This window comes from Uloborus diversus, chromosome 5 (genome assembly GCF_026930045.1).
Source record: "Uloborus diversus isolate 005 chromosome 5, Udiv.v.3.1, whole genome shotgun sequence".
Taxonomy (NCBI): domain Eukaryota; kingdom Metazoa; phylum Arthropoda; class Arachnida; order Araneae; family Uloboridae; genus Uloborus; species Uloborus diversus.
The window spans coordinates 62,255,065-62,282,498 of record NC_072735.1 but is presented as its reverse complement, the minus strand read 5'-3'; the positions used below and the strand labels follow the sequence as shown (position 1 = coordinate 62,282,498).

The 27,434-nt window shown below is 33.3% G+C and overlaps 1 protein-coding gene across 1 annotated transcript in view; it reads left to right on the top strand.

Annotated features, from left to right (window-relative positions):
- Positions 1-27,434, top strand: part of LOC129223402 (sarcosine dehydrogenase, mitochondrial-like) — a 295,818-nt gene that overhangs the window by 154,559 nt on the left and 113,825 nt on the right. The window lies entirely within an intron of this gene.

Genomic DNA, 27,434 nt, shown 5'->3' with positions numbered 1-27,434 from the left:
AATCCTTGACATATGTACACTTTAAAATGGAGCATTTGTAGTTGTTGCTACTTGTGCACACATATTTTTTACTTTGCACTTTTATTTAAAAATTAACTGTGCACTTTTATTTAAAATTCAGTAATCATCCTTAAACCAAATTATTTTATTCTAGAAAATATACCATATTTTGCAGTCTTTAATTTGGAAATTTTACTCAAATGAAACAGATTCATTAAACTTGTATGGGACTTTGTATCTGCAAGAAGCTTTGAAAAATATTTTTTACTTTTAAGTTAATTTTAAACATGGTGTATTAGAACTTTATTTTATTTCGTAGAGTGTCCGAAATGTTTCAATCCATTTTAAATACTTTTATCAGACAATGACAGAGACATTAAATTGATTAGGAGTCCAGTGAAATTAGGCAATCGACAAAATTAGCTTAAACTTTAAATTGCTCTATAAACAACAATGTAACCCTCAAAATAATTTAGTTTTATCTACATTTCTATGTACAAGCAAAATAAGATCAATGCACGCAGGAATTTTTTTTATGTGTTTACATTAAACCTTTAAAAGTCGCTTAGTAACCCATTTTAAAATAAAAATTTGAAGCGTTCGTATTATCATCACATAAATTACGAAAAAATTACGAGTAAATTTTTACGGACTTTCCAAAGTTATGAAACACAAAACATTAATGGAAGAGAGCTCGTTCATGCAATTTTATGGCTGTTAACTAACTTTCGAACACTCTGGAAAATGCCTAGTGATACAAATACGGGAAAAAAATCTAAATTTTAAGGCTCTAGCTCATCGGACGGCAGGTTAAAAATCAATTACAAAATTCCACGCAACAAACACATTAAAACAAGTTATTAAAAACATGATAAAAATGCCCTTAACGTGCAGTAAACTAAGGTACTTGTTCATCATAGTAAAAAGTAACACGTAAACTGTATGTTTATTTAAAAATTACATAGCAATATTTACATTCAGGAACGAATGCGATGTTACCGGCAACAAACAAAAAAAAAAAAATTAAACTATTACCTACATACTTCAAATTTCTCTTTCAATCGAATTGTGAATCGACCCCAATCCACAATCTTCTTTGCAGCTCGAACTTAAACGAAGTTTTAGATAATTAATACTCTTAATTTAATTAATTGCACACACGCTACATACATACGTCCAACAGTCAGGAACTTTCAAAATGGTTCTACGACGTCATAAATATCGATACGATACGATAAAACATGTATATATGCGATACAGGCGCAATAGCGAATGCTATTTAACCTTAAAATTTAAGGCGCAATAGCCACTTCGTAAACAAACGAAACAGCGGGAAAAAAACGGTTACAGTTAATCTAAAGACTCCTTCCTTTTTTTTTTTTTATTTCAGGGCTTCGTTCAAGACCAGCCATTAGGAAATGAAAGTAACAAGGCGCCATCTGTCGGGAGAATTTAAATAGGATACGATGGATTGCCCAAGTAGTTCGGTGTGATAGATCGATGTAAAGATAGTCTTCCGAAACTTACATTACAGAATTTGATTTGTCAATCAAAGTATTAAACAGCACCGTAAATTAAAACTCTTACCATCAATGTTTCCAATTGGTTTTTAATTGGCTCAAAATCTTTCGCAAACGCTGTAAAAAGCTCTTCTCTTTTTTCTTTTCCTTCCTTTCTTTCTTTTTCTGTTAGTGCTGTGTTAAAATCATGTTAGATTAACATTTTTTAAAGGAAATATGTTCATTCAGGCTGTTAAAAAGTATAATTATTAGCCAGCCTTGCCCTCCCTCTCCAGTTTTCAGTAGGAAAAGTTCATTTCTGCTTTTAAAAATAACGTCCCAAGTAGCATTGAATCTTGGCGCAATATTGTACTTGGTTGGCTGTTCGTTGGAGTACAATTTTCACCCAATATTGGCTGAAGCTCGTAGGGGATACATTTTGACAATATTGGCCAACATTGCTATCGCAATCTTGTGCCATTATTGCAAGCCAATCTAAAGCCAATATTGGCGTTATGTTGGCTAAATAGTGGCTCACAATATTGGCTGAACCACGGAGGGGATACATTTTAACAATATTGGCTAATATTGCAATCACACTTTTCAGCCATTATTGCATGCCGATCTTAAGCCAATATTGGCTAAATAGTGGCTTTCATTATTGGTATTATTATATACACTGTTGGCTACACAAAATGTGACATCAAAAAGGTGCAGTCAGAATGAAACAAAATTTTACACTTGATGGCAACATTGATTACAAAATGAAAATAAAATGAACATTTATTACTGGAAAAATCTCAAATGAATGGAGGCTTAAGCACCCTGTTGGGCCAACTCTAGCATGAATGTACAACACGATACAGTTGAACATTGAGGTATAGCAGTCTCATATGATGCCCTACGTCAATTCTTATCAGTTAATGTAAAGTACAACTAATTCGATCAAACTCATAGATTGTCCAATTTAACGTCTCAAGTCATTCCAGATATGCTTAATTTGTGACAAATCAGGACATCACGCACGTCAGAAAAGGTGATACTGCGGAAGAGGAAGCTCCCCCCCCCCCTGCTGTGTGTGACGGAGCATTGCTCTGTTGAAAACGAGTCTCCCATTGAGTGCCAACATCTGTGACTGAAGCATGACAAAAATGTACCGTTTGGTTGTCATGGTGCTGCGAATTAATTAATATTAGAGGTGATCCTGTTCCACACAAAACAGCACCCCATAACTTCAGCTGTCGATGTGGTGTGCTTCTGAAAAGTAGGCTTTATTAGGTCATTCACACTGTCGCATACATTTGGAGTAGGTTCAAGTTCAAAGCGATTTGTTTGCACATCTGGGATCACTTGAGATGGTAAATTGCGTAGGCTATGAGCTTGATGGAATTAGGTGCACATTTTTAGTACCTGTGTAGTAGGATATCCTACAAGACTGATATGCTTCAATGTTTGACAGTATTACCTTGCACATTCACGCAATAGGTAGCTGGACAGGAGACTTAAACCTCCATTCATTTGGGATTTTTCCAATAATAAATAATCACTTTGTTTTTATTTTGTAATCACTTTCTGATAGTAAGGTTGCCATCACAAATATAAAATTTCATTTCACTCTGACTACTATCCTTCTTGGTGTTGCATTTCATGTGGCCAGCAGTGTAGCTAGCTGTTACAGTTTAACCAGGACTGAAACTGTTAGGATCCCAACAATTTCCACAAAAAGGAAGAAGGAATTAAAAGTCGCTTTCCTGGAAGCTTCGACCACATAAACACTGAAGATGACTGCTGCAGATGCAGTTGAAACGTTTTTTGGTAACAACACTCAGACCACAGCACAACAGAGCCCAGAATAGAATCTCACAACATCATCAATTTAATTCATATTAAAAGTGCCTAAGTATTAAATGTTGGTCAGAAAAAAAGAGAATTTCTTATGACTGTGCACCAACTAATGTATATTTTATTTCTGAATCATATAACTGTAAAAGTAGCTAACAGAAGAAAAATGAAACAGTCAATGCTAACTCCATAAAAATTGATGAAAATATAAAATGAACTATAATAAAAAGAAAACTTAATTTTAATTCTACATATTGTAATAATAGAAAACTAGCAAAAATACCCGGCGTTGCCTGGGTCAGTAATAATTACTAGAAAAAATCGTTACTTGCTTTTGTTTTCTGTTTTAAGTGAAAGAATTTAAAACACATCTTTTTGACGTGATTAAAAATCGAGTTTCTTCCTTACCCATAAAACTAAAATAGCAATAAGTATAAAGAACAAAGTAGTATTGATTTAGAAACGAAAGCACTATATTTAAGCATATACAAATTTAAAAAACATGAAATTAATCTTCTCATGTTTAAAAAGATTAATCTGTTGATACTTTTTTTTTAACATGGAGTCTAAAACCTTCATTGTATGGCTAATGAAGTACGAAGTGATTAAAAAAAAGTAGCTGCGCTCGTAATCCCCTTATACTTGCTTTAGTTATTTCGGGAAATTTCAATCATTGTGGCTCTTGGTGCGATTTTACCGAATTTGCGAAAGTCGTTTCGGGGTACCTTCGATGATGCTCCCCCATTCTTTCCTTACTTTGTAAAACGATATGATATTAATTTTCGTTACAGAGATATCGTCGCCACATGCTGAGATATTTTTGGTCACCATAAAATGGCACTAAACAGTTTCATCCGAAATGTTACCAAAATAAGTAATAAAATTTGGTGATTGTTTGAAATTGTGCAAAAAGGAAAATTAATGGAAGTTTTTGTGCTGTTTATGGATTTGCCTAATTTAGTTGCTGGATTATTTAACACAGTAAAAAAAGTCTTTTGAAAATTCTTTGATTGGCGATATTTTGTTTACATGGTGAAAGCTGAGAAACATTATGACGTAGTCTTCGGCTTCAAAAACAGCAACGTTGAAAAAACTGCCAAATGCATTAGCTACGGAAATCTTTCTGCAAAAATTTTGGCGATCTGCTGGTTGTTTTGATAATGAGTAAGTGTTCAATCAGCATAAATAATAATAAAAACCATTAATCACATTAAAGTTCCGTTTAAATGGAAAATCATCAGCCAAATCATGTATTATTTGCCAATCTTGTGCAAAAATCTTACTTCAAGATTTGACTTGAGAAAAGCCTTGAACAATCACGAAAAGCAAAGAAAGTCAACAATACAACAATTGTCGCTATCGACAGGGAGTTGAGATGATACACTAAATACTGTATTGAGTTGAGGAAAGCCTTCGAACATGGATCTAAAAAGCTCATAACTCGTTTTTTATTCTACGTAGAAATTTCGAACAGGTGCCATCTTCAGCAGAAAAATCAGAGCTTTCGATGGACATATAATGTAAATATGTGCAAGCATTTTTTCATCCCAATATTAGAGAATTTGTACAAAAATTGTGTTTTATTGCCCCCCCTAAGGGGTTTTTGCCCCCCATAACGGGACGAAAACTACCCTATGTGTTATTCTGATGCATAAGCTATATTATTGTAAAGTTTCATCAAAATCCGTTCAGTAGTTTTTGCGTGAAAGAGTAACAAACATCCATACATCCATACATCCATACAGACAAACTTTCGCATATATAATATTAGTAAGATAAAGAGTGATTTGAGGAAGCATTTACTATTTTAAAGACTTTAATTTGTGCTAATTGAAAATATCGGATATTTCCGAATTCTACTCAAAACTTACTAACATTGCTAAATATTAGTTACAAAAGTTCCTGAGAAGAATTCAGATTAGAGTTAATTCTCCCTCGACGAACAAATAGAAAATTTGTACACATTTGGTTTCATTGCAATTCTACGGTTGCACAGAAAGTAAATGTAATTGAAGTACAGTGCAAAAGTTGTTCAAAATCTTTGCTTGATCGTTTTCATTATCATTCAAATTAATAATAAACTTTTAAATTTGAAATAACTAATTAGTAAAGTTATTTTGCAATATTGAACAATTAGTGGTAGGAATTTTAATTCCTATTTAAAAAAATTAAATATTAACATCATTTTTAATTACCTTTTTCTTTGAACCAGATAGTTACAGAAATAGGAACTTAATTTTGCAAGAATTAACTCCTTCAGTAAAATGTTTGACCATGTTTACGTAAATAGAGTAAGTAGATTTTTAAAATTTCTTTATCAAATACTCCAGCATATGTCTAATATTTTCACATAGACAACAAAAAGTATTCAATAATGAACTAACAATTATTGTCAAAGAAAAATAATAAGATCTATTTCACAAAATTGGCATTCATTATAATAAATGTGGAAACAAACTACACTCAAACCTAGTTTTGTGTGGTGGATAGGGACCGCATAAAAAAAATTCACTCAAAACTTCACTATTAGCTACAAAAAAATGCTTTTGTAACACAGCCTCACTTGAAAATAACCCAAAACTTACGAAACAACTGTAGGAATTTCTTCTTTAAACAAATTCAAGGTACTTTTCACTCCAGAGTCCCCCGTACCTACCACTTTTTGTAGCTTAACCAGTTGGATGGGACCCTGAAGACAGCTCTGATTTTGCAACTACTTGGAATCTAGCCAACCTTTTAAATCCGCCTTTAAAATATACATCAGAGAACGTTTCATCACTTAAAAATACTACCGAGCACTTGTTTTATAGACAAGTTAGTCAATTGAGTCACAATTTGATTGAAATTTTCATGTACCACAAAGAAAAAGGATCCCTCAGAAACAGGTTTGAGTGTATGGCAAACAAAGTTGTTAAGTTTTTCTTTTTTAAAATGGATGTAATGTAGGTGACAATGAACACAGAATAATCTGAAAATCATTTATTATTGATGCAAATGTAGGTTGCACTTATTGCAATGAAATTATGGACAAGCAGTTAGCTGTCTAGTACATATGTTTGAAAACTAAAACACATAAAAAAATACTTCCACTTACCATAATGAAAGGAAAATTTAAAAAGTTGAAAATGATTATTAAACCCTTTGCATTTTGGCTTAACTTTTGACATCACTTTTTAGCTCTGTATTGTCTTAGTTTTTATAAAAAATAAAAACATTTACTTTTTTTTATAAACAAATAAAAAATATTCCATACATAATGCAAAAGAACTTACGGCTTACTTTACATGGTTTTCCCCTCACCTTTAAATTTCCAAATTCTTGAACATTATTAAATTTTAATCTATTTGATATCACTTTTAATAGACGAAAGAGTATGAACACTCAATTTTTTTTTTGTGCAAAATTGATGATGTGGAACAATTTAAAATTTGTTTTAAGGTTGAAAAGGAACATTCACTAGAACAGTTTGTTACAGGCAACAGTACAAATAGAATTATTTGTAAAGCAAATGGACATTTCCACGGTGTTGGACGTAGAATTTGCACAACATTTATCAATAAAAGTTCTGATTTTCTACATGAACAGAGCCATTTTTTCTTTTTGCTGAATACTTATGCATGTAGAAACAATTAAAAAACCTACGAAATTTCTAGAAAAAAGTTTTAACTTGAAATATGAAAAACCTCATGGTGTAGAACATACATTCAAGAGATTCTTGACATGTCACGTCAAAAATAAGGGTTTGGCACAAAAAATTCAACACTGGTGTAAAATCATAGTTAATCAAAGCATCTTGGTTTCATTCGACTTTGGATACATTTCTTGAACTACTTTATCAGATAGAACTTCAATTATTTCCGTAACAATGGTTGACGCTAAAGAGTTTACACTACCTTTAATGCCATTTAATCGTACATGCTCAGCTGAAAATAGACCATGGAACTTAATTCTCATTCCGTAATGAGCCAAAAGTCTTATGATCATCAAAACGCAAGTCCATGTAGAGAAATGAACTTGGTAGCATAAAACTAGTCCGTAAAATCTTCTTTCAGATTTTGCATTCAGACTTCTAACAGTTTACTTGATTATTGTCAATAAGATTAGGTGTTATGGAGCATTGTGAAAAGAAATGCAGTTTTCCAGTAGAAATTTGAATTTTCGCGGAAAGTTTGTCTCATGATACATTCTCACTTTTTCCCAGAATTTTTTTAGAGTTCCTGCCACATCCACAATGTAGAATAATGAAAATAAAACTCCTGGAATCTTCATCATATATTGATCCAGTGTTTTCAAAGTCAAATATCGATCTAGAATGATAGTTCAGAATTCTCAATGTTCGACGCAATTTAGAATGTCACTGTTCGATTATGATTTCGAGTTTTGAAAACACAATGTCGATCCAAAATTTTCACTGCTTCACATCGTTTCAGCAATTTCTTCAATGTTAGATATCTATCCAGAATTTTATTCAGCATTTAATATTTCTTCAAAAAATTTTTGCCTTATTTCATTACTTTTATTTTGGAAGACAAAGTTCATCACTGCAAAGGAAAGCTTTCTCATTGAGTTGCTCCAATAACGCTTTTCTCTTTCGCTTTTTAAAATTTTACAGTGGATTAGACATAGTTAAAAAAATTCACTGATGAGAATAATAAAATATCATTTAAGAAATGAAAGCAACAATAAAATTTTAAGGAAAGTATCTCCGATATTCGGACAAAAGCATTTACCATGTGCAGCGGCGAGGAAGAGCAGCATATCGACCGTTCCCAAGCGGTAATTCTGTAAGCCACGCTATGTTATGTAACACGGCTTGGTTTCTTCTGTGCTCGATAGATGGCGCCACTACTTTTCATCATTTTTTGCGCTCTTTTCAAAAATGTCTTGTCTTCTGAAGTTTTAACCATGGATAGCTTACCATCCGGCTTTACTTATTCAAATATTAATATTACAAACGATCAAAATCAAAATTTAACTTTCAGAGTAAAAGAAATCACTGATAAAAATGCTGCAAATGTAAGTTTTAATTTTTTTTTTCTTAATTTAATTGCGGATAATCCCGAAAAAGAAATGTTATTAAAGGGACAGAACAGCCGATTCAAATTATTGGAATTTTTAAAAAAATGTGACAATCCATGTGCCTATAGGTTTAACGTTGTAATTAATAATTTAATCAACGGTCTAATTGCTACAACTATATCAATTAGATGACATTATATGCAGTATTGGGGGGAAGTATATATATATAGTGTGAAAATGTAAGTCAGAACAGCTCTTTTGCAAAAGTACTCCAATAGGCACGCTACTTTATTTATTTATTTATTTTGCTAAACGCACACACACACACACACACACACACACACATATACATATATATATATATATATATATATATATATATATGCCAATGATTTTTTTTTTGGTGATGGGGGTGTGATCGCTTCCTTTTGGGGGGAGAGGGGAACATATTCCCCCTTAGTTTTATTTACCCATGTTTTGCAGCATTTTTTAAAATTAATTTTCTGTTTAGTTTGTTCTTTAAGTTTTGTTGTTTTTTTCACCAGTACTTGTTCTTTACTTAATTGCTATGTTGGGCCTTTTAAGGTTAAAGATTTTTTTAGATTGTATTTGTTTTAATAGAAATTGAATTAATTTCTCTTTTGAATGGCTTATGCAGATTTAACTTAAATATGCATGTTAATTTTATACACAGAACTGGTTACAGCAATACAGTAAAGATACAAAAAGTACTTGGCGTGTTGCAACAACATATCCGAAATAAGGGAGATTTAATAAATACAAAATCAGCTATCGCTGTGTGCATAAGACAGACAGAAGAGTTCCTGGGGATGGTCCTTCAAAGCATACAGGATCAGAGCCTGATTACCGCAGGGGCATGCGGGGCACAGACCCCTCCTCTTAGATTTCAGGGGAGCCCAAAATCCCCTTTATTTATCATGCTAATTCAAAATAAATAATAATTTTCCTCAGAATCTAGAGTACAATGACGTCATTGATATTTTTGCAAGTGCTAAGACAAGGAAAAAAATCTCTTTGTTGATAAAAATTCCCCTTAAAAACTTGATCTCTGTGCAAATCCTAAAACCACTCCAAGTTTAGTCTGTATTTACTATTAAAAGTTATATCATAGATAACTTGAATATTTACGGTTTACTGCAACGGGCAAAGTGCAACTACATCTTTAATAATTATTGTATACTATATCACTTCTACTTTTTAAATATATAGTACTATATTTTGATATGAGGTACCACCAAATTTAGCATGGCTGTGCTAATACGCAAGTATCGAAATATTTTATAGCTTCATTACATAGAATAAGCAGGAATAGGAGGGGTGGAGCACAAAATGAATTTCATGCCCAGTGTTCTCAAAAACCTTTGTCAGGCCCTAAGGGGGCCCTGAAATAGAATTGTGCCCCATGTCCAATATCAGAATGATCAGGCTCTGTACAGGATGCACTGCTAAATTGACAATTACAATACAAAAGCAAGTTACTTTCAATTAAATGTATATATAGTATGTTTATTAATATATGTTTATGAAATCCTTCAGCAGTTTTCATAAAAAAAATCTCGAAAGAGTGCTACATGCAATATACCAACAGCTCAGTTATCTCATCCAGAGACTGAGGTGTTGTCCAGTACTGGACAGAGGGGTGGCAATTTAATGAGAGAATTTGTATTACATTTCTATACACAACTTTTTTTAAATAATCTTTCTTGGCGAATTACGACTGTGGTGGTTTTTCGAGGGGTGGTTTAACAAGAGGTTTAGCTATAGTTTTGCCTTAGCTCTGGCTTAAGGCAGTATCTTACTCCTTAATACCCAAGAATACCATTGCTGGTGTTTCTCGCTGGGTTTCTTAATTTAATTTAACTGCCAGTCAGTTGGTACTCTGAGAACCAATAAGAGGATATTTGCCTCCAGCATGGTTATTGACTGTTCCAAACTGATGAGTTCATAACAAGGTCAAAGCAGCAGCCTCTGGGTGGGATAACCAGGCTGTCTGGTAGATATGCATGCAGATTGCATGAATAAGACCAGCCTGGTTAGTAGTTTACAATCCAATACCAGTTTCTGGTTCTCAATTTGCCTTTTTATTTATTTGTATTAAATTGATAAGGGTAATGATGGTCTTTTCTTGAAATTATTTTTGAGCTCATAATCAGAAACATTGAACCATAATTTGTTTTTTAATTTTGATAATATAAGAACTGAGGGGGAGAAGGTGGGACAGAATTAAAAGCATGATTATTTGAATGAAACAGAACAGAATTTTTTTGCAACAAAATAATCATTTTCATTTTATGTTAAATAAATGCCCCATTATGAAAAAAAAAGAGCCAATGTAATTTTTAACATGAAAAGTAAACTTTTGAGCATTAAATATATGTTATACACCGTCATAAAACCTATCGACACATGATAAAGTATCATAGATCATTTTCTCTTGAATTTCTGCATTAAGATTTTTATTTTTTAATTTAAAAAAAAGATAGTAATTATATTAGCTATGAAGTTTTAAGGTATTTTTTTCTTAATTAATTGGTTAATTACACGTCAATAGGTACAGTGACTGATTACTTTCAATATCTTCTTCTCACACACCTAAAAACAAAGCTAAACTGAATTTCTCAACAAAAATATAAGTTTTATTTCATGAAATAAACAATAAAATAGTGGTGCCATCTAGTGTTCACGAAAGAATTAGCACGTCTACAGAATTACCGCTTGGGAACGGTCAATATGCGGAAGAGCAACAAAACACAAAATGTGCAGACAAAGTTGAAGTTTCTTTTTCGCCGGTTTTTAAAAAAATACAAATGCGTTTAAAGTGAACTCAAATAGCTCCATTTTTTGAGGACTCTCTCTACGTTCAAAATTTGTTTTAGCCTTCTAAAACAGTTTGTGGAGTTTCAGGTAATCAGACTCAGTGTTTAATTGCTCACTTAGGAAAATGAATCATTTTTCAGATTTGTTTCAAAATCGGTTGAACATCAAAGAGCCATCTTCCGCCCAATATTGGCTTTCCAGAGTTTGACCAATTTTTCGCCAATATTGTCTCACAGTCTAAATACAATAATGGTTACGCATTGTTAAGCCAATATTGGGACAAGATTGTATGTCAATCTAAGTACAATATTGCTAATGCAATGAGACGCCAATATTGGCACAAGATTATCTGCCAATCTAAGTACAATATTGTTAATGCAATAGGAAGCCAATATTGGCTTAACATTGCAAAAATCGTGCCAATATTGGCCAAGACATTGCCAACGTGAACAATCTCACGCCAATATTGAGCCAAGATAAAATGCTACTTGGGGTATCAGGGGGTTGGTGAACTTCCCGCTCGGCGTTAAAAAAATATTGTTTCAACAAATATCATAAAATAGTTAAATGCGGTCACATAAATCTGGTAATTTATTGTATTTGGCGGTAACATTTTTTTTCTCATCAAAGTTTAATTTTGTATTATTTGTCTTTCAGAAGCTCTATCTAATGGAACTAATTTCCATAGGTTTAAAAAAATGGCTTTCCAAATAGCGTATTAAAAGTTCAGTTGTTGAAAAATAAATTTAATGTAATTTTCTATGTTAATAGTTAGTAACATTTAATGAAAAAATGTTATAAGAAATCTCTGTAGTTTCGTCATTATTTCTGAGGTGAAAATAAATGATGGAGCGGAAATACATCAATTTTAAGCATTCTACCACAATTATAAATTGCCAGTATATTCTCAAATTTACTAAATACAATTTTTAACGCACATTTGAACTAAAAGGATAACTACTAATAAAGCCGTACTTTAATTAAGAGAGCTTAATATTATATACCCACTAATCATTAAAATAGTTCATTGTTTGCACAATTAACAAAATTACTACTTTGATCTTAAATTGGCTCGATTTTTAAACATTTTTAATTTTTTTTTTTTTTAATTTTATTTTACTTATTTATTTATTTCCGTGAACACGGCATTTTTAATTTTTTTTTATTTTTTTTATTAATTTTTTTTTATTTATGAGTAAAATAATTGGAACTTAGCTGGGTTATTGTTTATGGTTACTTCTAGTATGTAACACTTTCATGTAAGAATGAAAAAAAAAAGATAACAAAAGGTTTCGAAATTGAAATATTTGCGTTCAAAAGGTACGTTTTATGGAGAATGACTCAACCCCTCTGTAGGGTTTAAAAAACTACGAAAAATACAAATATAAAAACAGTAAATAAAAATTAAGAAAAATATTTGTTTGAATTTGTACAACTTAAACTCAAATTATGTTTTTCACAATCACTAAATGTGTGTGTGTACCGGTGAGAGAGGAGTTTGTGCTTTAAGCAGAGAAAAATAAAATCAAAGGAACATCAGCTACGGTAAAGTAAGAAATATCAACGTCAAAAAAGCACAAATTGCAGATTACTGCAGACACGAGTTTCGGCGTTAAAGGGAACGCCTTTTTCAATGCAAAAAGTAATGAGCAAAGAAATCCGACGATGATGAAAAGACATCCGACAAAAGCTTTTGTCGGATGTCTTTTCATCCTTTTCATATATTCTTACTTTACTGTTCAGCACAAAGGTATTTATTTATCTTATCAACTACGGTGTCAAGTAAAAACAATAGGCAGTCATGATTGCTTAAAAAAAACTGGCATGGAGGATAAACTTCAAATACATATACAAATACAAATACAAAAATGACGATCAGCAACATTCTCTGGGCCCAGCTAGACTGATCCTAGTCAATTTACAATCCCCAGTGAAGATCAATGGCCCTCTTAAAACTATCTACTTTCTTGCTCCTTACCACCTCTTCCGGTAAGCTGTTCCAAGGTTCCACTGCTCTGCTATAATAATAATTTTTCCTAATATCCATGTTAGCCTGAGATTTAAATAGCTTAAAACAATGACCCCGTGTCCTGTTTTCAGTGCTAAACTTCAGCCCCGTAACATCATTCATTTTAATAAATTTAAACAACTGAATCATGTCCCCTCGGTCTCTTCTTTGCTCAAGATTGTACATTTTTAGCCTTCTAAGCCTGGAATCATAGTCTAAATGAGAAAGTCCATTTATTAGCCTTGTAGCCCGCCTTTGAACTCTTTCCAATACATAAATATCTTTCTTAAGATAAGGAGACCAAAACTGAACAGCATACTCCAAATGGGGTCTTGCCAAACTTCTATATAAGGGCAGAAGAACTTTAGATTTGTTTGAAATAGATCTATTGATAAACCCAAGCATCTTGTTGGCTTTGTCACTAGCTATGCTGCACTGTTGACTTTTTAAGACGCCCAGATCAGTAACTTTTCTGCCTGACTAATGACTGAACCTTGCAAATAATAACTCGTACACTTATTTCCATGCCCTAAATGTAGCAATTGACATTTCCCAACTTTAACAGCCATACCCCATTTATCAGCCCACTCCGCAATATGAATTAGATCCTCTTGCAGCTGATTTGCTTGTTCTTCATTATCTTGAATCCCCATAACTTTGACATCATCAGCAAAAACAGTTCATGTTCCCAGAAATATTTTTATGAATATTGTTCATAAAAACAATGAAAAAAACAGGCCCTAACACTGATCCTTGAGGAACCCTGCTTAAAACCTCATAACCAAACCTTAGAATAATTTCCCCTTTCAACTACCCTTTATTTCCTTCCGGTCAGCCAGTTTTTTACTCAAATGAAACTTTTCCCTCCTATTCCTATATCAGCTTTTGCTAAGTATAGCAACATGCGGTACCTTATCGAAAGCTGCTTCAAAATCAATGTAAACAACATCTACATACTTCTTATTGCCTAAAGCCATGGTTACTTTGTCATAGAAATGTAATAAATTAGTTGCACAAGATTTACCTTTCCTAAAACCGTACTGAAAACTAGTCAATAGATTATTAGTCTCTAAACAATTTATATTAATTTTTATCAATGTTTCAAAATTTTTTCAAACCACCGAAGTTAGACTTTCCCGCACTCTTTTTAGACTCTTTCCTGAAGAGCGGTGTAATGTTAGCCAGCTTCCAATCCTCTGGCACTGTCCCCGAGTTATAAGAAGCATTGAAAATATTTACAATTACATCTGCTAATTCCTCTGCACATTCAACTAAAATTTTTGGATAAATATTATGTGGTCCCGGAGTCTTAGTCTCTTTATTTTTTTTTTTTTTTTCAAATGAAGTAAAACGTCATCCCTGGAAAATACAAAGTCCTCAAGCTGTACTATAGCTTGTGTCTTGCTGGTGTCAACTGTTGAGATACAGCTATCGTTAAAAACACTCGAAAAAAAGTTATTAAGTACATTAGCAATATCACTATCGTCCTGAATTAAAATTCCGTGCTCATCAACCAGTGGCCCAATATGACTATTTCGAACTTTCCCCGAATTAGCGTACGCAAAAAACCTCTTAGGATTCCTGTCGATGTTATCTGCCAGTCTTTGCTCCAACTCTCTTTTCTGAATTCGTACCAAATACTTAAATTTACGCCTTGCTTTACAATATTGGAGCCTATCTGCACAGTGACTAGTTTCTTTAAACGTATGAAAAGCGACTTGCTTGTAATTTAGAGCGTGTGAGTCTAACTTACACGCAACAAGTTACAAGTTACAACAAGTTAACTTGTGTAAACGCTGAGGGGGAAAATGTCATCCGTGTATTTTAACTTATTCTGACAAGTAATTTTTTCACTTAGAGCGTTTTGAAATCCTATAATTATAATCACCCTGCATGCAGCGTCAAAAAATTCACTTTTTTTGCGATTTTTTTTTATAGAAAATTGTTTGATTAAATTTATTAAAACCTTTTGTGCATTATTGTGTGTGGTTTTAAGAATGCTGTGTAAGTTTTGATTAAAAAATATCCTCAGACAACCCGGTGACAGAGCTTAGAGTAGTTTTGGAGAAAGATGATTTGCGGTGTTCTTTGTATCTCAAGTGACATTTATCTGAAATTCAATTCTATTTGCATTTAGTCCAAGTATTAATTAACTCTCCCCCTACACCCTTAGATTTTTTTTTTGTTTGACTTTAAAATTTTTAGGTGCCATTTGAAGTTAAAAGTGCTATTTTTCACGAAAAATTTGGTATTTTGTTAGCTAAAACCCTATTAATAAAAAAACTCAAACTCAACAAGGGGGGGGGGGGTATGTATGCAGAATGTGTGTACTAAATTTGAAATGAATCGGTCTATAGGTTTTTAAATGGGAGTGAACACAGACTTAGAAAAAGTGATTTTGGAAAAAAAAAAAAACACGCGTTTAAAATTTTAGAAGCTAAAAAAAGACATCAATTCCATTTCCATAGAGTACAGTACCTTAGGAGCTTCGATCTCCTTATCCTCTTCTTTTTTCATTATTCATTAATACTATATTTAGCTAACCACAAGCAATCAGCACAGATATTCTGAGCGTCCGCAGCTGTCAGAGCCGCTGCATTCTTCGACAGCTGTCGGCAGTGGTGGCGCTAGGAAATCCCCGACAGGGTGGCAAACTTGCCCGACAGGGGGGCATAGCCAAATTTTACTTTGCAAGATCCCCCCCCCCCCCAGAGCCTGATCATCCTGACATTGGACATGGGGCACATTTCTATTTCAGGAAATTCATTTTGTGCCTCCCCCCCATTTCAGTTTTTTTTATATGTTGAAGCAATAAAATATTTCGATACTTGCGTTTTTACACTACCGTACTAAATTTGGTGGTACCTCATATCACAATGTAATATATACATTTAAAAAGTAGAAGAGATATAGTAGTATACGATAAATATATAAATGTGGTTAAACTTTGCAGTAAACTGTAAATACCAAAATGATCTATCATATAACTTTTAATAGTAAATACAGACTGAATTTGGAGTGGTTTTCTGATTTGCAAAGAGATCACACTTTTAAGGCGAATTTTTAACAACAAATAGATTTTTTCCTTGTTTTGGCATTTGCAAAACTATCAATGATATCATTGTACTCTAGATTCTGAGTGAAATCATTATTTATTTTTAATTAACATGATAAATTAAGGGGATTTTTAGCCCCCACCCTGAAATCTAAGAGGAAGGGCCTATACCCCACATGCCCCTGCGGTAATCAGGCTCTGCCCCCCTCCAATTCAAGTGATAAAGAAACTAATCATTATTTGCTTCTAAGAACACGAATTCCCTATAAAAATTAAAGACAAAAAATAAAAAATTTAAAATGAAATATGTAGGGAAAAAAATCAAATTTAAAATGAAAAACATGAAACTAGGCTTTTGTGAGCAGGGTCATCGCGAGATCAATAAACTAGAACTGTCTGAGAATCAGGAATTGACGAAGTCTGACTATGATGTAAAATCATTATAAATGTGTGCTCAACAGAATTTTATGCAGAGAAAGAAACTTAACAACAGGAATTTAGTTGTGCTTGTAGAAATTAGGGGGGTCCGGGGGTTCTCCCCCGGATATTTTTCGAAATTGTAGCTCTGAAAACGCAATTTTAGATGATCTTCGGTAATTTCATGGAGAGAAGGATTTGGGTGCTCACCCCCAAAGAATTTTAAGAAATTGAAGTCGAATAAACGAACTTTTAGTCGATCTGTAATGGTATTTTATAGGGAGTGAGAGTCGAGGTGCACCCCCGAAAAAGTTTTAAAATTAAAGTATCGAAAACACAATTTTAGGTCATGTTTGGCAACGTTAGGGTGATGGGGTTAGTGACCAATTAAGATACTGAGGGTTCCCCCCCCCCCTTCTGTAATCAAACCTTATAAACACACAAATTTACGGAGGGAAACTCCAGGGCTCAAGGTTATAGCGGTGCTCATCAACTAGCTCAAAATATTTATTGAGGAGCAGAGAAACCCACATCTTAAGCAAACAAAAGAAGAGCAACTAATATTAAGTTAAAAATTCAAAAGAAACTTGAGCCCGATACCTAGCTTTATATTAAGATGAACCTCGCGAGTCAGAATATGTATATAATTAATGTTATTTATATTTTCTTTCATTATGTTATTTTTCCGGGATAACTTGGGAAAGCATGGAAAAGGGAAAACGATTACAGCTACTAAGTTTTGCTAGCGCAAAAGCAGAATCAAGAGAAAAAATTGAAAATCTTTTGAAGAGCCTATTTTGCTAAAACCCATTACAAGTATTTTATTTGATAACAAATAGAAACTGGAAATGGGTAAAAATTTTGCGCTAAAAAAATTGGAAAAGGTGCAAATTTTTACGATTTTAAATTAATTTGTATTGTAATAAAAGGTCTACATCGATTAGGCCTAGCTGGTGGTGGATGGAGCCGGCGGGCAACCGGGCTAATCAGATAAATAATCATGATAGTTTCATAGGGGCCGCAAACATATTTCATTCCTAGATTTTTAAATATCATCGTACAAATCACAGCTATTTGGAGGAAAATGTGTGGGCCGCCTAAGCATGTTTGAAATAGAAAATAAAAGTTAAAATGTAGTGAGCGAGATTTAAATTATTGAAATGAATAGTCACACCAGCAGTTCTAAGCAAGACTACGGAGTCGGAAGAAAAATGACCGACTCCGACTTCGGGAAAGAGCCTTCGACTCTGATTCCACAAGAACTGGCATGGTTGCAGATTTTAAGGGAAAATGATCGACTCCGACTGTTGAATTTTTAAACCTTCGACTCCTGACTCCGACTTCTTTACCTCAAAATCAGTCCGACTTCAACTCCTCTCCGTTGGTTCTAAATTTTTGAAATGTACTAAACAAAAGTAATGTGTGTGTGTGTGCGTGTGTTTTGTGTAATCCAAAAAAAAAACGAAACTTGATAATATGATCGGCACTATGCTAAACTCGGTACAAACGAAGGTGAAAAATCGCGAATCTCGTTTTTCAATTTCAATGGTTTGCCGCAGTACTCAAAAAGGGCTATTACTACTGTACACTCCCCATTATCCGCGGAATTAGTGGCCCAAGTACCGCGGATAACGAAAGTCGCGGATAATGCGAAAAAGGTTTAAAACCAGCGGTAAAGAAGACAGAAATTATCTTTTGCTTGCTAATGATTGTATTGTAAATAAAACGTGAAACGTTTAAAAGAGATGCCGCAACATTAAAAAATATTTGTATTTCAAGCTCTACTGAACTAAAATAAACTAAAATTTAAATCATGAGTAGGCGTTTTCCAATCCTTTCTCAATCGGAACAGATGATAAGGATAATGTCGTACACTCCTTAGGGGATAAACTAGGGGTCTTCAGTAAACACATGTGTTTTACCGAAATCAGCTGAACGCTTTCCCTTGAGGCCGTGCATACCGACTTTCACGTTTTTTGAGAAGCAGCACTTGTTGTGGGAAAGGGAAAAAAAATTTGGGACGAATTGATTTCAGATCCGCGTTTTTGAAGAACAAAATTTTTCAACTATTTTTTCTTCTTTTTCCGAGACTTTCGCGGATAATCCGCTTGTGGATAATCGAGAGTTTACTGTACTTCAAACAATAAGATTTACACTTAATGCTATTTATAAAAATCAAAACATTGAAAATAACTAAAGCGTCTGGTGGACAAAAATATTGTTTCGGCTCTCCTGAAAAGAGCCAATTTTCACATTCGGTAGTTCAGCATAGTGCCGACGATATTACGCCATAAACAAACTTATTAAGTATCAAAGTGATTAACATTAATTGCACTAGTTTCTTTTGTGTAAGGTTTTTCTTTTTTTTAAATTAACTATATACCTAACTTGTTTATTTTTCAAAGTTTTTGAAGCATTCATAATTAGAAAATGCATAACCATTAGTTTCAAACTTTTTATTGAACATGCCAGTTGAAATAGGTCATAATTTCAAATTTTAAGTTTTAATTCACTTCCCAGACTAAGGGGGGAAAATGTAAATTCAAAGTCTTACCCCAAAATTTATCTACATAGGCCATTTTTTCAGGTCTACGGAGTCGGAGGGAAAATGGCCGACTCCAACTCAGGGCCGGATTTAGACTTAACGGGGCCCTAAGCTATTTTAGGTATGGGGCCCCTTTTGCAGTTTTAACAACGTTTCTCTCGGTGGTGTAAGAGAGGCATTTTTTTTTCTCCTTTACTATGTCTGTCTCTTTCATCTGATACAGACAGCAATACTTTAATTTTTGATGATCGTGTTTTAATGTGTTTTCCCTGATGTCCTGTGTTGGATTGACCTTAAGAGGGGAAATGTTATCAAGAAAGTCACACATGACTCCGCTTTAAGTGGAGTACAAAATATTACCAATTGTAGGGGGTCCGGGGATTTCTTCCCCTGAGGAAATTTTGAAAAATAGATATAAAATTCCGCATTTTGAAACCTTATAAAATGTAGTTGGAACTACAAAAATATCAGGACAGAAATAGGCGAACAAAACTTTTTTTAAGTTATAAACTCTTTCAAAAATTAAGATAATACACAGTAAAAATTGTTTTTGATTCGAAAAACCAATGACAGCAGTCGACAGAGAGAAACAGCGCGGGAAACGAAAAGACAACGCATTGCTTCGTGCTCACATTGGCTTTCGATACAATTAGTTTTTAATCACCCCTCTAATTCACTGACAAACAATTCAACTCCGACTCCTTTACCTTAAAATCAGTTCGACTCCAACTCTCACTCTGACCTCGCAATCACTGGCAGTGTTACAGGCATTGAGGGAAAATGACTCCGACTCTTGGAATTTTTAACCTACAAATGCCGACTCAGACTCCTTGTCTCGAAAATCTGTCCGTCTCCGACTGCACAACACTGCTTTTTTACACTATTTTAGTACTTGAAAAAAAGCATATTAAAAAAAAAAAAAAAAGAATATAGCTTGCAAAAAAAAAAAAAAAAAAGAAAAGAAAAGAGAAGAAAACTTAAGCAAGATTGAGTCTGGTATCAGTCTGTAAGTTGGTTTGATCGATCTCGAAGGAGCAATGTTAACTTTTGAATTGGACTTGGTTCGATCAAATGATTACAGCGCTCTGGGCTAAGCGCAGCTTTTACTTTAAGTTAGAAACATGTGTTTCGACTACAAAACAACATCTGAAAAAAAATAAATTTGAAAGCAAAATGTATGTTTTCAATTGCTTTTAACATATGACTTATTTATGTATTTAATTTTTCCTTTTCCAAAAGGTTCGCCCCTCCCCCTCCCCCAAACATTTTTCTCAAAAAGAACCCAAACCCGATGCATTATCAACCCGACGTTTAATAATCCAATGATTGTTTAGTTGTGTCAAGCCCGAATGTTTAGTAAATCATTCTCCATTCCCAACAAAACTATTATGCAGCCTACAAACAAGATCAATATCAGTTTTTGAGAAAAATGTATTTAAAATGTTAAACATTTATTTGCTTTTATTATATTAGTCCAAAGAATTTTTTTCCAGCATTTAGCATTTGCCGACAAGACATCATTGCACTAAAAAATTAAAACATTAAATCTACTTTAGTACATTTCCTTGTATGAGGTAAAAGGATCGTTTACTCATCGATATGTTTTGTTGCAGAATAATCAAAAATAATCAGAAAAGTTGTAAACATAACTATAGTAATATCTTACTTGTAACTTCTCTTCTGAGTGAATATAAAGTACTTTAAATCGCATCAATGAGTGCGGTCTGCGTCTGCGCACTTGACATGCCGATGAAGAGCTGTTTAGCGAATGTAATAGGAAAGCAAAAATTTCCGAAGCATGTTTTTTCTCCGATGACAACACCCCCCCCCCCCTCGTCTCGTCCTGGCTATTGTCATTCGGTACGTATTTGTCTCGTAACCCGATGACGACGCCTTAGGTCTGACCGGTAATCACCACTACATTCTGCAGGGACGGGGATGGTACTCTTTTAGTCTAAGTGGACACCCTGAGGTCAAAACCAGCTCATCCACACCCTGCATCGACAAACAGAAATTTCAAGGATCAAAACACACCATTTCCCCCGAAGCAATAGCTATATTTTGTCACCATCTGGACGTCGTTATACGGACTCGGGCTAACCTTGCCTCAAAGGGGATTGATTTTTTGCTTCCTTTTATATATATATATATATACAAATATATAAGATACTTCAACTTTTTTCTACTAATTTTTTTTTTCGAGTTCATATATGAGAAAATTATATCATTTACGATAAACGCCAAAGCAAACAGATTCCCCGACGAAATACTAAATTTTCCCCGACGGGGGGGCAAGACGCTTCCGACGAGGGGGCAATTGCCCCCCCCCCCTGCCCCTCCCTTGGAGCCACGTCTGGCTGTCGGAGCTGCAGTTTAAAGGAGGGATGACTAAAGACTTGATAACTTTGGGAATTTTGCTCGAAACGACTTGAAATTTTCGGAATATATTTTCGAAATTTTTTACTACAAGACAAAAAAAAAAAAAAAGGGGGAAAAAAATCACTTTTTTGAACCGGCAACCCCCCTTCCCCCTCTTTAAGTAATATATAAAGTTATGAAACTTCATAACTATCAGTTAAAGATGTATTTCACATATTAAGGTTAATAAACAAATGAAATTCTATCATTGTAACATGAATGCATATGTCTTATTTGTGTGTCGGTCCGGTTAGAAGAGTGCCATTCATGTTGAATCGCTCGATATTATCTTTTGCCACCAACTTTATTAAACTTCCAGTAACTAAAAGAGACTTGGTCCAATGAAACGGCAATTTTTGTTCTTGAGACTTATATGCTTTTGATGGTGACAAATCGGCTCGCCTCTTTTAAGTTTAAACTTTTTTCTTTTCTTAATCATTTCGCTCACTTTTCGCATTAGACAAATGTCCAAAGGCGCCCATGAGAGCTTACACCATTGAGAGAAAAGTGAGAGTTAATTTAGATATAGAATAACGTCTAACTTAGCAAAATGAAGATATATATCTATACATAAATGGATGTATGATTGTGTGTGGGAGGGTGTGTTTGTTCTTCATACAAATACATAATTTTTGTAGGATTTTTACCGAATTTAGCACATATTTTCCACTTTTAAATGCATTTTGGATATCATTCCCCGGACAGGTGTTTCCCACTCAATTCTAGAATTCTTCTTCAAGACTATTTATCAGTTTTCACACGCAAATAACGTTTTTGTTCACAATCCAAAAACTTCCGTGATCAGGTATCGAATACTGGATGGGTATACATTTACTGCTTTAGGTAAATATTTATACATGAAAATTTGAAACATTGTCCTAAAAAGTTGCAAACTTGCTATAGAGTTCTGGATTTCATAAAATCTCTGTCTGTCCCTCTCCCTAGAAATCCTTTTTTATTTTTGTCTTTTTTATTCGGATGGGAAGTACAGTCGAGCCCGCTTAATGAAATATCGGATAATAGAATATCCCGCTTAGTGTAATAAAATTCCAATGTACTACACCGTTGATGTGTGTTATTTTTATCCCGGATAATGGAATATCCCGCTTATTAGAATAATTTTTCCTGGCAAATTGCTTATTCCATTAAGCGGGCTCGACTGTATTTATTTTCACAACATAGGTCGTGCGCTTAATATTAATAACTTCCTTACTTGAAACAACTGAAAGAGCAACAAGACATCAATCCATATTACAAAACGTTTATTAACTTACAAAACAGAGTAGTAAAATCACAAAACATAAAATTATTTATCTATATAAATAAATCTAGAACAATCAACAGAAATAAAATTGGTATCTTGAGGAACACACTCATTTCAACAACAAACAAGAGTCCGCAGAGAACGCACATAATCAATACTAACGTTGGAAGCAACATGTTTGTAGAAAGTTATTTGGTTCTTTGGTAAAAAGTAATTAGTGACTCTGCATATCCATCAGCTGGACTCGAGTTTCATCTGCAAATACAAAAAGTTATATCAGTATTTTAAGTTGTAAAAAAAAAAAAAAAAACGTTATTGTTTGATGGGCAATTCCACGGTGTCGGACGTAGAATTTGCACGAAATTTGCCAATAAAGGTTCATATTTTTCAGAGTTAAAATGGATGAACTGAGCCAATTTTTTTTCTCAATACTTATGTATGTAGGAACAACATAAAAACTTATAGAATTTCTGAAAAAAAAAATTCAAACTATAAATATTAAAAATAAAAACCTCATGTTGTCGGACGTAGATGAAAGGGGAACTGAAAATTGACGTACGTTGAAAAAACCAAAGTTTCAGCTCAATGAACTGTTTTCAGATTTTTTGACTACTTGAATGTTGAAAAGTAAAGCTGAAATATGAATAATTTCTCCTTTTTCACCAAATTAATTCACGGATAAATAGCACAAAATTTTTTTTCCCTTGGTGTCGGACGTAGAATGTGCAAAGCAGACAACATCCGACATGAAATAAACATCTTAAAAAGCTGTTTAACTCTTAATTTGTTTATGGAATTATATATTATGGTATTTTAAAGCATAAAAAAAGGGGAAAATATGCATAACAGGAGTCTGTGCAGAATTTTTCCTAGGGCTCCATTTTTTGTGAAAAATCAAATAATTCTGATAAAATTGAAATAATTTAAAACTAAAAATTTTATGCAAAAAGAATGTAGGGGGGGGGGGTCATGGCTCAAGTTATGTCATAGAACTTGTTTACAAGGAATGTTTTTCAAGACATTTCTTTGTTTTTCTGACAAAATATTCTTCTTCTGGGTGTTCTTGAGGGATTGGGGGGGGGGGGGGGACTGGGGGGATCTCATTGCTTTTGGGGAGATGAACACCCCTAATGTGTCAATATCTATGCATCACTCCAGGAAATTTGTATTTTAAGTCTTCACTCATAAAACAAGGAAAATACTATAACGAGAACAAGAGAGATTAGACGCATTTTGTCAAGTTTTTTCTTTCTTTTTTTTTTCTTACAATCTCTATGTGAACAACAAAAAACTCAATCTCTAGGGTGAAAAGAAATGAAGATTGATTTGTAGAATTTTAATGAAGAAAAATCTAACTTATTAACAAATAATAAGAAATTTGGATGTTGGTTACAAATTGTTGAAAACGAAACTGAGCATTTCTAGGCACAAACAGGGGTTGTTGTGAGTTCACCAAAAATACTTGACAGTTTTTAAGTGAAAACTGGGGAAGGGAGGAGTGTTATTTTTGAACTGAGAACCCTAATGCTTCTTAAATATTCATAATTTTTAACCGACTTCAAAAAGGAGGCGGTTATCAGTTCACACCGTATGTATGTTTTTTTTTTTTTTTTTTGTCCACTCACAGCATCTCACCTAGTGAACCGATTTTGATGATTCTTTTTTTAATGGATAGGGGATGGTTCAACTTAGGTCCCATTACTTTATTTGACCATATTTTTTTTTTTAGAAAAAAAGTTATGGGCAAAAAACAGAAAATTTCATGCAATTTCCCTATTAAACGATTAAATATAAAACCCATTGTTATAAAAATTTGGTGCCATATAACAGTAATATTAATAGTAATTGTGGTGATAATTTTGAATGAAGGTTTCTCTGAAGCAAGCATCGAGTTTCTTCCGTGTCATTGCTTTATAGTGGGGGTAAACCTAACCTGGAAGCGAGATAATGCAGTGATTAAAATCTGCTTAGGCCTTCACAATGCTACCAGATTAGGTTTGTCTCAACTATAGTAATATTTTTATCGTAATCATATGCCAATAACAGATGATCTGGGCTAAGTAAGGAGATACAGAATTGCATCACAAGCACTTTGTATGCTGTGAAATGTAACTTAGTTAGGGAAAACGTAATATTTAAATGGTTAAAATTAAATTAACACACAAATGAATTCCAGAGATTAACAAAGATAAATTTTTAGTGCCAATCTTTAAAAGTTTAAGGCGTATTTATAGTTTATTTTAGTATGGAGCATTTTTATGGAAAAACTAAGGTGAAGTTTCGTGATAGTAACTTCTTACTATTTCTGAAATACATTTACACTAAAAAGAATGAAATAAAAAAATTTTGGAATAAAAAAATAGAACCGACTTCAAAATTGCTCTAAAAAGGGAAAAATAATTTTATTCTTTAAACACCATTTAGAGCAATTTTGAAGTCGGTTCTATTTTTTTTTTTAAATTTTTTTATTTCATTCTTTTTAGTGTAAATGTAGATATTTCAGTAAAAGTAAGAAGTTACCTAGTAAGAAGTTCGGCCCTATATCACTATATTGCTTTAGAAAATCCTTTATTCAAAATTATCATTACAATTACTATTAATGTTACTCTTAGATGGCACCAAACTTTTATAACAATGAGTTTCCTATTGTCGCGTAGATGAAGATAGCGAAGACAATGTGAAAGCCAAATGACGCGAATACTCAAGCGTTAGTCTCAACTCGAGATCTTTATTCAGAACCACGAAGGAACGTTACATCTCCTTATATACAACTTGAGAAAGTGCTGGAACTTTCCAGACTTGGGAAAGATACAGAAATTAATAGAACATTCGAGAAAATACGGGAAACAGTAGAAACGAAATTTTAGTAAAATTCACTTTGTTCTAGTCGGGATTTGAACCCGGGGCGCTCGTGTGGGAGGCGAGAATTCTACCACTGAGCCACCGTTATCCACGAATGAACAGTGCGAACTTTGCTACAATATTATAGGGAAATTGCATAAAATTTACTGTTTTTTGCCCATAACTTTTTTTCTAAAGAACAAATATGGTCAAACAAAGTAATGGGACCTAAGTTGAGCCATCCCCTATCCATCAAAAAAAGAATCTTCAAAATCGGTTCACTAGGTGAGACGCTATGAGTGGACAAACAAAAAAAAAAAAACATACATACGGTATGAACTGATAACCGCCTCCTTTTTGAAGTCGGTTAAAAAATATAAATGCTTCGTTCCTAACTTTAGATGATTTCCTGAAAATAATATGAACGAAGCATGGCTACACTGGATTTTACGCTTTGTTTTTGCGCCAACTTCAAAAATTATGTTTAAAAGTATTATCGATGGTGTTTAAAGAATAAAATTATTTTTCCCTTTTTAGAGCAATTTTGAAGTCGGTTCTATTTTTTTATTCCAAAATTTTTTTTATACATAACTACTTTAATCGCTATTGATAAACATATGAGACTCATTTCTTATCTTCAGATATTTTCCCCATTCAAAATACTGTGTATATGTTCTTTAAATTTATGTTATGTAAAATATAAATATAAATACATAATTAGGCATGAATAGCATGTGTGAATTATTTAATTCACCAGGAATTTTCGTATACTTATAAACCTAGTTTCAGTTAGGAAAATATTGGTGTCGGACGAAGAAATTTTTCTGACCATTTATTTAAGAATAACTAGTTTTTTGAAATTTAATTTAATTGATTATTTTTAATTGCATATGAAATCTTTATTTGCAGACAAAATATTTTGTAAAACTCTCCACTCAGTTTTACATAATATAAACTTTCAGCCAATTTGGTGTCGGACGTAGAATTACAAAAATGCCTTATATGAAAAAAATCCCTAAAAATTAAGTTTTGCAGTTAAAGTGCAATTTTTTTGTTTATAACTCTTCTAGAGAGTTCTAAGAAGCATATTTTAGAGAGAATATTTGAAAAATACGACAATGCAAGTATCAAACAGCCATTCTTAAGTCGTATAAAAAAAGTTATTCGTAAGAACATGATCATAACAACCTGATTTGAAGTCTCAGAACGCTAATTAATTTTGCTTTTGTTGCATATTTTTGTTATTTCCATACACTTCAGATAATTACCTTTCCATTGATACCAAAATTGTGAGAAAAAGATTATTTCAAAATTCTGCCACCTTTTCCCCTTTTCTGTGGAATTGCCCTGATGCATTAAACATTTTTTTTCAAAATTCCTCCTTACCAGATACAATACACCATAAATGGACAAAAGAATGATGTTAATGAAGTGCAAAAGTTTATATGCATCTACTTTCTCACACTTGCAAAAGCTCTGTTAGGTCCACTCTATATCTCTGGTCAACTCAACAAAAATTAAAGGGGGGGGAAAAATCTCAGCTTGATCATCTCCGATTTTTATGAAGCTTTCAGAAATCTTACTGACACCTTGTATTTATAAGGACCTTTTTATTTTTAGGACGTTCAAGTTCTGGTACCTACGGAGTTGTGTGATAGCTCATTTTGAAGAGAATTGCATGCACTTTC